General features: G+C 37.8%; 1 non-coding gene across 1 annotated transcript; it reads left to right on the top strand.

Moving 5' to 3' along the window:
* Positions 1 to 9,857: 9,857 nt before the first annotated feature.
* LOC127225005 (U6 spliceosomal RNA) lies at positions 9,858 to 9,964 on the top strand. Its single transcript, XR_007834752.1, has one exon. It is a non-coding gene; the product is annotated as a U6 spliceosomal RNA (small nuclear RNA).
* The last annotated feature ends 1,360 nt before the right edge of the window (positions 9,965 to 11,324 follow it).

The raw sequence follows: 11,324 nt of genomic DNA, 5'->3' as shown, positions 1-11,324 counted from the left end.
GCTCATTTGGTTAAAGTAAATATATCTATACCTATGAGGGGGACCTAAGTGAAGACTCCCAATAATGGAAGAAACAGAGCTGGAACTTGCCATCTTCTATGACCATTCAAGAAGGCTTCAGTGATGGTGGGACTAGGGCACCAACCCAATTACAAAACCTTTGAACTACAACCCATCCTGCCTACAATATGGTATGGATCAATGGTGGCTCAGAGCACATAAGAAGTGTACTAGTCTACAGTTTTGATCATAATGTTATATCATACATACATGCATTATTTTATGCATGTGTACAAAACTACGACACACAAATGAAAGTCTGGCATTTGTCTCTCTGAGACTGAATGAATTAGCTTAATATAATTATTTTCAGTTATATCTATTTCAATTCATGTCAGATGATTTTGGTATAAACCTTCTGCTGTTTGATATCCATTCATTGATATTGTGAGTAGTGCTGCAATAGACAATGCCATGATAGTGTCTGTCTTACAATATGCTGAAGACCTTTGGGCACATATCCAGAAGACATGTAAACTGGGTGATATATAGCAAATCAAGTTTTGTTTTGTGAAGGACCTCCATGTTAATTTCCACAGTAGATCCACTGAATTATAATCCCACCAGCAGTGGATAAATGTCTCTACCGTCTGTATTCATCAGTGTTATTGTAATTTATTTTCTTGATAATTGTCATTTTGAGGGGTAAGATGAAATCTCAATGCACCATTCATTTCATTTGTTGTTTTACTGATTGGTTTATTGATGTCATGCTAAGGTACATGAAGCTGTGCATAGGTGTTAATAGATGAGAAAAATGAACTATGATCACACTGGAAAAAAATTTTCACTATTTTAGCATGTTTTAAGCTAAACTTTCCCACTTCCAACAAATTTTCTTTACATATATATATATATATATATGTGTGTGTGTGTGTGTGTGTGTGTGTGTGTGTGTGTGTGTGTAGAGAGAGAGTTAGAGAGACAGAGATAGTGAGAGAGTGACAGAGACAGATATACATGTGTGATTCATTTTTACTTTTTGTTTGCTTGGATATGTGTGTACCAGGTGTATGCCTGGTTTCCAAGCAGATAAGAAGTGACCTCAGGATCCATTAGAACTGGAGTTACAGGTAATTGTGAGCTGCCATGTTACCGCTGCAAAGGAAATCTGAGTACCCAGTACTCTTAAGTCACTAATCTGTGTATCTCCTTTGTGAAGTATTTTTAAAAAGATAAGGTGATTATATTTATTTTCCCTCTTTCACAGTCCATTAACACATTTGAAAAAATAATTTTTATTGTGTGTATATGTGTCTATGTGTAATTATATGCATGGCTCTCAGAGGTCAAAAAAGACAGATTCCTCTGGAGCTAGAGTTCCAGGCAGTTATGAGCCAACTGACTTGGATGCTGGGACTTAACTCAGTTCTTGTGAAAGAGCAGTATGAGTTATGAATCACTCATAGCTCTCTCTAATTTTCCTCCCCTTTTTTGAGTCAAGGTCTCACTGTGCAGTCCCACCTTGCCTGTCACTCAATATATAGGCTGGCTGGCTGTGAATTCAAGAACTGCGTCTGCCTCTGTTTCCCCAGTGATAGGATGAAAGACAGTAACCACTATGCCCAGTTACTTTAACATTTTATCATCATAAATAATTTAATAATGTTATAAAATTAAAATTATATGATTCATAAACCAAAATAAGCCAGTGGGACCATATTTTTAAAGCATTTTTTTTTAATCGTGTCTCACTTTTTTTTTTTTTTTTTATAGTTTTCAGAGGGTTTTGAGTTTATTTTGATTACATTCATTCCTCTCCTCCAACTTTTCCCAGGTCTATTTTCTCTTCCTTTTCCACTCAACTTTGTACCCTTGCTGCATTGAAGCCAACCTGCATTGATTAAATAGTCTTGGGTGTGTGCTCTCTGTTAGGTGCATTTTCCAACAATGGGACTCAAAGATTGTGGATTCATATACTGGATTGCTAAGCAACTGCAAACACAACATACTAGTCTGAGCCAGGAGTGAGTGACACAGTCCAACTGCACCTGTGGCAGTCCATGTATACTGACAAAGCTGCTGTATAAGAAATGGCAGGCACTCTGACTGGCTGTGACATCAGCAAATTGACAATTACCCAGACCTGATTATATAATCCCCCCTTTTCCAAAGGGAAGTTTACCAACCCAAGGCTACCCAAGGCTCTATGAAAGTAAATGTTGAATGGAACCTTTGGACCTTCTCTTTCTCCTTTAGAATCAGGGACAATGTGATTGCAAGCATGTACAATGGGTTACCCATTACCTACATGGCATGAACTTCTCCTCTGTGAACCTGTGAGAGTGGATGCCTTCTTAGCCTGTGGGGCTAAGCTCTCCTCTGATCCCTCACCATGCTGCCTTTCCCTGACATTAACAAACTCCCAAATCTCTTACCCTAAATGACAATCTGCCCAGTGAGTCACTTGAATCCTAATTTTCAACCATAACATCACACATACACACCTCATTTTCAGTAGCAGAATGTAGAATGTTGAAGACAAGCAAAGTTATACTGCCAATCAGCAGACATTAACTAAAATTCTAAATATGTAATTTAAATGAAGAAATGTGATCCCCTGATGGCAGGTGGAAAATGGCAAGCAACAGCATAAGTAAAGATAAGTGTAAATACTTTTCTAGACACAGGTGAACATAAACTGGCTTTCAAACCACACAACAACCCCAGTGTCACATTTGTGAGGCATGCTGGCAGGGGATGGGGTGGATAAGAGTGTGGTCAAACATTTGCAAGCAATGTTGAGAGAGAATCAGTACTCGGAAATCTTACATTCTAATATTCTTACATTGTTCAGGAGAAAAGTCAATATTTAAAAATGAGACTTAGCTTGAAAATGCTAAAGGGAGAGATTTTCATTTCCAAAGAGTTAAAGGAAGTGGAGCAAAAGACAAAAAACAGCAATCAAGACAACTAGGGGACTCAGCTTATTCTCAACTTCCTGCTTTGAATAACCTTCAAAAGCATAGCAACTTATAAGAATTATTTTGATTACCTGAAATTTTAGTAAATCAAAAAGAAAAAAAAAGACATTTTGTGATTTCCATGATAAATTTCAAATCCCTGTTAATCTCCTAATAGAAAATGAATGAGGGTTTACAAGAAAGAAGTTGTTCTCGAAGTCTGTATCTCCTTATGTCTAGAGGATATCTTAGGAACAAGAACTCTGTTCCCCCACTGTATGAGAAAGTGGAAACTCAGTGAGTCTCCGTCCTGCCTTGAGACAGAGCATTATGCTATTATCCTGCACAAAACCTTGAAAAAACAAAAATAAAATGAATAACAAAGAATAAAAAGCTGATTTTGATTTTCTTCTGCTCACAGCAGAGATGTAAGAAACAAGGATAGCCTAAACAGAACCCAAATCTTCATTCAAACCAAGTAACTGGAATGACTATTTTGAAAAGGAAGTAATCTAAGCATGACAGGTGCTGTGTGGATGCCCTCAATGAGCAATGGGATTGCTGTTCTCTGCTGCTTTAAATAAACCTGCAGAGAAGCCAGACAATACAAGGATTTGCTAGTCCCTCCTACCCCCAGCAGCTCTCACAGCTGATAATCTCCCTATTTCCTAGAGGAGGAGAGTCCCAATTCTAAAGAGGGTTGGAGAAATGCCAACATATACAGTATATGTTTCCAGAGAGATCTACAAGAGCCACATGAGTATTTCAATGAATAAATGTGGTTATCAAGAGTACTATAATCAGGAATAAAGTAAAATGCATCCATTCAGGAAAGAATTGCCCGAGGAAACAGTATTTTGAAAGACATACTCTTTTAATATATAAATTTTACTGTTAAATCACTTTGGTGTGATTAGCAAGCAGGCAGTAAAATTCACAATGTGTTAATAGTTTCAGTATTAGAGTCATGTCAGCCTTCTGCTAACAGAATTCTTAACCAGACAATGGTTAAAAGGAAGACAAAATTAGTTATGAATTAAAACATCTATTTTCACAAAAGTAGAATCTGTTATGTTTGGAAACTCATGAGAGGAATTTTGGGGAAGTGGCATTATATTTAACAAAAGAAAATGAAAAACCCATAATAATCATTTTTCTAACACCTGATTTGGCACTGGCCCAGTAGGTAATAGCATAGACAAAGGAAGTTATGCTTCCTGGATCTTCTCCATTTTCAAAAGTAGGGTTTAGCAGCAAATATAAATGGCCACGTACCATATTTCTCTTTTTTGGTCTGGGATACCTCTCTCTGAATGTTTTTTTCCTAGTTCTATCCATTTACATGCATATTATATTAGGCCAATGATAACCAAGCTACAGCCCATAGAACCACAGAGATTAAGCATTGAATAAGGTACTGGGGGGTGATATTTCTAGTTAGAAAAGGGATAGATGTGGAAGATTGGGAAGGAAAGCATAAAGTGGGGACAAAGAGGAAAGAAAAGGATGAGAAAAGGAATACAAGAACAAACATTTGATGGACAGAATGGAAACCTATTACAGAAGTAGCTTCCCAAAATATACATTTAAAGCAAATTGCCAAATAATAGGGAAGCAGAGACTCATCTCTTGTGACCAAATGATGCTTCTAGTTTTAGGATTGAGTTACATCTAATTGAGTTGTTTGCCAAAGGTTAATTCTATGGGAACCTGTTAGAAGTTGACTATTCTTGGGTGATGAAAAATCTGAAATCTAGAAAACTAGATAGACCATGGACCTAGAGTAATATCAAATCAAAAAAAAAAAAAAAGAAAAAAAGAAAAAAAAAAAACAAAATATAAATGAGTACTTGGTCATCAGAGAAGCAGCCACTAGAAACAAATACAGAGACCCCCCCGAGCCAGATATTATGTAGACATTGAGAGGGGCTATCTTCATAAAATCCTCCCCTCACAGCCCAGGTAACTCTCTGGACAAAGACAGCATTCAAGACCCAAAGGCGTGGAAGATACCAGAACAAATCCCTCTAAAATAAATCAGCATGATCGACATAAATATGAACACACAAAGACACAAAACTATGTACATTTTTGCACCTGTTCATTTTCATGTGTCTATGTCTATATCTATATCTATCTATCTATCTATCTATCTATCTGTCTATCTATCTAGTGTTGCTCTGGAATACAGAGTGTTGGAATGGGTGAGCTACTGTTTCTTGTGCCTTCTGCTGGATTCTTTTCCTTCTGTTTGTTTGTTTACAATTCAATATGTGAGTTTTGTTTTGTTTTATATTATTATATTTTGTTTCATCATATCATATTTACTCTTATCCCTTAGAGCCTGCTTATTTTCTAATGAGAGACATAAAGAAAGTGGATCTAGATTCTATTTGATTTTGGAGGAACCAGGAGGAGTAGAGGGAGGAGAAACTATAATTAGAATATACTATGTGAAAAAAACATATTTGTCTGGAAAACTATCGTTTCTTTGTGAAGAGAAAAACTATGTTGCATTCAACAAGTCAATTGTAGAATCTTTTGCACTGCAAAAGGTCACAGCTTAGAAAGTTTATGTGCTAACAGTCCAATTTGCGTTTTATGATTGAGAAGGAACATGTTTTATTGGTGGTATTTTTTATTGTTTGTTTTTTTTTTTTAAACCCTGACTCCAGGGCTAAGACACTGGTTTTAAGATTGGTTCCAAATAAGCCAGATCCAGTATAACATTCTTCTCTTTGTCATGAAGATTCCATTGGAAATCTCACTGTGGATTTCCCTTCTATAAAAATGTCTGGAAATCTGCCATCTTGGTTCTGCTAAAGGTATGTCAGAGTATAGATTATGGACTCTGGGAACAGCTTCATCCAAATCCTCAATAGGGAGTAAAATGAAGACTTATCACCTATTACCTGAAATCCTTCCCAACTTTTCCTCTCTCTAGAATCTGTATTTAAGGAAACCTTTCTATATGCCTACCAACAGAAATTCCAAGAACCAGCATCTTAACAGTAGTTCTTGATAGCTTTTTTAAAAAAAATCAGATAATGAATCTGATACACTCAGATTTGGAATATGTTTAAAATTCTAGCTCTATGTTTCAATGTTTGACCCAAAATATACTATTTAACCTCTTTGTGCTCCAATTGTCTTGTGCATGAAAAGGTGATACTATTTGTGTTTGCAAGGTTATAGCTATAGTTTAGGTGAAAATATACCTATGGAACCTGGAGTCACTTATTTATCTCTATCTGTGTAGAAACAGCACTTGTCTAAGTAGTGATCTCTACTTTCATATAGCAGTTTACAATCTCAAGTTATGAGTGTGCTGTATTCATAGTCTTAAAAATAAAAGCATTTCCACAGTTTGTCTGTGTGCCATCTCATTTGAAAAGAAAAGGGAGGGGTATAGAACATAATGGTCTTTTTACAAAATGCTAGGAAAGATTTGAGCCTATCCTGTCACTTAGACAACTAATTACACCATTACATGCTGCAATTACAATTAAGGATTTCAGCTGATGGAAGGCATGTTCGCTGCACTCTCATTACCGGATATTCCCTTGCCAACACTCAAGAGTATCATGGTTTTGATGAAACGAAAACAACTCAAGGAGCTATATTTGCTCAGTAACAACAACAGAGCAGTCCAGGGAGCCCACTGCAGTTCCCTTTTGCCCCATTGCATTTCCCACAGTGCTATTTAAAGACATAGCTTTCCTTATTACCTCACAGAGCTGGTTGGTTGCCAAAGTCATTAGTGATTTCTGCTGACCCAGCATTGTCTATGTGAAATATTACAACCTGTTGGGCATGTAGAGAGCTATTTTGGCAGTAAGCCAGTTGGATTTGAGCTTACATTGACTCAGAAAAGATCACTCAATTCAAATCACTTATTGTCTGCAAAGCTTGGCAAGCTTTCTTTAAGTATATATTATTTACAACAACCACTTAACAATAACTGAGTTAGACAAATGGCCTCAGGCCAAAGTGCAAACCATCAAAATGTCTTTCTTTTTGACAGAGAGTTACCTGCAATCCCCTCTTAACTTCCTACTTCCTGGCCTCCTAACTGTCAGCAATACCAATTGCCATTCTGACACTCAGAACATTTCAACTCTTTATTTAATGTTGGCATATGATTTCTTCTAATGATTAGCAATGCTATGATTCCTAGTGATTTAACTTTTATGTGAATACATTTAATAATTAAAAGACTCTTCTTAGTAGAAGTTAAGAGGCTGCTGTGATAGGAAAATTGACCCAAACTGCCTTAAACAAAATAATTACTTATTGCCCCTACTAGATGAATGTTCAGAGGTGTCTGGCCTCACAGAATATAGAGATGGAATACAATGTCACTGGGCCTGTGTTGCTCCATTATGGTTTCTTGGTTCTGCTGCATTGCTTTCAGACATGTTTCCAGCCTAAATTTATGAAATGACACCAGTGCCTTAGAACCTCACCCTGGCTCTGTTTCAAATACTGCAGATGTAAGTAGCTGTCACATTATGAAAATGAGCAGAAAAGAAAATCAGCTCTCAACTTCTGACTACATTCAGATTATATTCTTACTGTCAAGCCCATGGGGTTATAGCAAATGGATCAGGATATCCAAGTCATATTCAACAAGACTGCAAAGTTTCCTTTGGTTCACGACTTACTGAAGCTTTGCTTATAATTCTGCCTATAGAAGAAAGTGTTTCCAAAAGTCTCAAGGAACAATCCATATTCAGATTCCAAGGGTAGGAGAAATAATGTTCAGAATGTTTTTGTTCTTTCAGTCAAGTAAGTTCTCTTAGATACTGCTTTATTTCTGTAAAGAGATACAAGGACCACTGCAACTTATATAAGAAAGAATTTGATTGGAAGCTTACTTAGATTCTCACAGAGAGCAGACAGAGACAGTGCCTGACCTGGGTTTTTACAACCACAAAGCTAACATCTAGAGACATTCCTCATTCCACAAGAAAACACCTCCTTCAACAAGGCCATTACTACAAATACTTATAATCCTGTTCCAACCAGGAACTATGTACTCTTAATATATGAGCCTAATGAGTAATGCATGGTAAATAAGAATCTGGGAAACAATAGGCTAAGGGATGTTTATTCGGGGAGAAATCACTTACACCAGAAACAGATGACCACTGCAGTTTTCCACTTCATGGATGCTTCCAGATGCTCTCTGTCACTAACCAGGAAGTAAGAGAGTGAACAGGGGTCCTAGACCCCAGATCATGCCTGTACCTGTCACCACGCCCCTATGGGCGTGTTCAGTGCAACAGGTGTGGGCTGGATAGATATTTAACTACAAATGGAGCCCCACAAGAGTTTCATTTCTTTTCTTTTTTTTTTTTTTTGCATATAGAGTATTTTTTATTTAATTTTATATAACAAAGTCCAATTAAATGAAAACAAACATTTATACACAATATTTGGGAATTTGGGCGTCGTTCTTTCCAAACTACTTCCTGCTGGTAAGGGGCGCTGTCTTGGGGGATTCGAAGAAGATTCAGATATCCTAGCTGTAGTCTGTAGGGCTGTTTTGTCCAGCTGTTTGGAATGTAGGATCAGCATGTACTCTGTTTCAGGCGGTCTGGTGTGATCAAACCACATTAGTCTGGAAGGAATCCACATCTTTTCATTTTCTGTGGAAACAAAAATAGAAATACTTTTCCCCAGTAACTTGTTCTTCAACTTAAATTTTGGAGTCAAAGCGTTTTTTTTTTTTTTTTTTTTTTTTTTTTTTTATTTTACATGTCGATCCCAGTTCCCTCTCCCTCCCTCCCTCCCCCTCCCCCCAAGCCCTCCCTCCCTCCTTCCCTCCCTTTTGCCCTCTCTACCCTCTCCCATGCACTCTAAACACCCTCCCCTCCCAACCCCCCACCACAATACAATATGTAGGGGAATGCCATCCAGTTGGGGTCATGTAGATCTGACAGGTCCGCCAGGATGTATCCCTGGTGCACAAAAGGACTTTGCAAACATATCCCCCATGGAGGGATAACTGCCTTATTCTAGAGATAGGAGAGAAGCCCTAGTCCCTACTTCAAAGAGTTTCATTTCTTAAAGCCTCCTCTTCATTATTGTATCCTCACCTCCTAAACATCAGAAGTTATTTCTCTTTTGATTTCAACATGTCCAATTCCAAAGAAATGGTGTTTTTTCCCTTTTTCCCCCTCAACTAAAAAACAAAAAACAAAAACAAAAACAAAAAAAAAAAAAAGAGGAAGAGTTGTTTTAACAGATTTGTCAAAGTACTAATGAAAACTTACTTAAGTTTCACTGACAGAAGGAAAGCATGTCTTAGAGCATTACACAAACACCTGGAAATTCACCACAAAACATCCATCACCCTGAGAATTCAGGAAGGTTTTGAGAAGTATATGTAACTGTCAAAGGACCCATAGTAATTCTCATATGCATTCTTTTAGTAAACATTGATTGTTATAAAAAGGGGGAATCTCCTGTCCAGAAAAGAAAACAGATTTGACAAGTATCCAATGTCATAATCCAAGGAAGATAGACAAACTAGACCTTCATATAGTGAGATGGACAGGGCCAGATCAAGATTAGAAGTCTTATAGTAAGAATTGACAAAAACAAGACAGAAAAATGAATGAATTACAGTACCAAAATTTTATTATTTCAGGAGATGTTTGGGAATCATTTGTCCTCCTTTAATTCAAGAAGTAGTTGATGACTACAAACCACACCGAAGTCATTGATTGGCCTCAAACACTTGACTAATGAGTGTGACAGCAACCCATAGCACCTTTCATTAAGCACATAATCTATAGCATTGAGGCACAGATTTTAAAAATGTAGATGTGTCTTGCCAAATCTAAACTGGGTTGATGTTTAGTATTAACTGTAAAAATATTAACATGGGTGCTCGCTTTGGCAACACATATACGAAAATTGGAACGATACAGATAATATTAGCATGGCCCCTGTGCAAGGATGACGCACAAGTTCGTGAAGCATTCCATATTTTTTTCATATAAGGTCCCTCACTTAAGGGTGAAAGGACAAGTCCCCCAGAGTACATGGGAAGTGGAGGGGGTGGCAGTTATTGGAGAGGGAACTAGGAGAAAGAGACGGAAAGGAGAGAAAACCACGTGTGACTAGGAAGATTGAGTCATGGTAGGAAGACAGAAAAGAGAGAGAGAGAAAGAGAACATAAAATAGGGAGTTATTATTGATTTGAAGAGAAAACTGAACCTAAAGAAAAGTCTAGAGACCTACAAGACTGACTCCAACTAACAATTTGAGCAACAGTGAAAAGACTACCATAAATGTCCTTCCCTGATAAGGGATCAACAAATTACTTAACCACCATCATGGAACCCTCATCTAGTACCTGTTGGAAACAGAAGCAAATACCCATAACTAAACACTGAGTAGAACTAGAATCCAGATGCAGAGAGAGAGGACAAGACCAGGTTGCAGAAACACATACAGACAGCTGACCTGAACAAGGAGGAGCTAACGGGCCCCCAGAATGACAGCTGGAAATCCAGCATGGGACTGACTAGAACCCCTGAACATGGGTCTCAGCTAGAAGGCCTGAGCAGTCTAAGGGATCTCAGAGAGTGAAACTAGGATGTATTCCTGGTGTACAAAAGGACCTTTTGCACATCCCCCATGGAGGGATACTCTCCTAACCTAGAGACAGAGTGAAGTCCTAGTCCCTACTTCAAATGACTTGTCAGATTTACATGACCCCACCTGGATGGCATAGCCCTACATGCGGAGTGGGGTGGGGGAGGGGGGTCAGAGTGCATGTGAGGGGGAAGAGAATGAGAAGGAGGGAGGGAGGAGGGGAGGGAGAGGGAACTGGGATCAATATGTAAAATAAAAATAAATAAATTTAAAAGAATATTAACACGGGTGCTGCAAGAGATTTACAGTTTGCTATGGTTTGAATAATCCTCACACCTGGGTATTACTAACTTAATCCTCAATGCAACCACATAGAGCCTTCCCTCTCATTCACGGATACATGCTCCTGGGAAAAAAAGCTTTGATCAAAGGGACTGGGAGTTTCTCTTCCATGAAGAGTTAACTTTTATTAGAGATACAAAAAAAAAATCTATGAACTTGTTGATCTTGGACTTACCATCCTACAAAATGTAAGAAAAGAATTTCTGTTGCTCACTAGTCACTGGCGCTGTGGTATTGTTACAATAACACATGATAACACATGTACTGAGGCAAAGTTAAATGACATTGCTGTCTCCTTGAGATATTCTATACCTCTATTCTCCCATCTTTGTATTAGCTGATTATAGTCATTTAATTGTACCATAACCAAATGCAATATATCCTGTGGAAGTAGAAGTCTATCTGTCCATC

This window comes from Phodopus roborovskii, unplaced genomic scaffold (assembly GCF_943737965.1).
Source record: "Phodopus roborovskii unplaced genomic scaffold, PHOROB, whole genome shotgun sequence".
NCBI lineage: Eukaryota > Metazoa > Chordata > Mammalia > Rodentia > Cricetidae > Phodopus > Phodopus roborovskii.
This window is presented reverse-complemented; position numbering and strand designations above follow the sequence as displayed.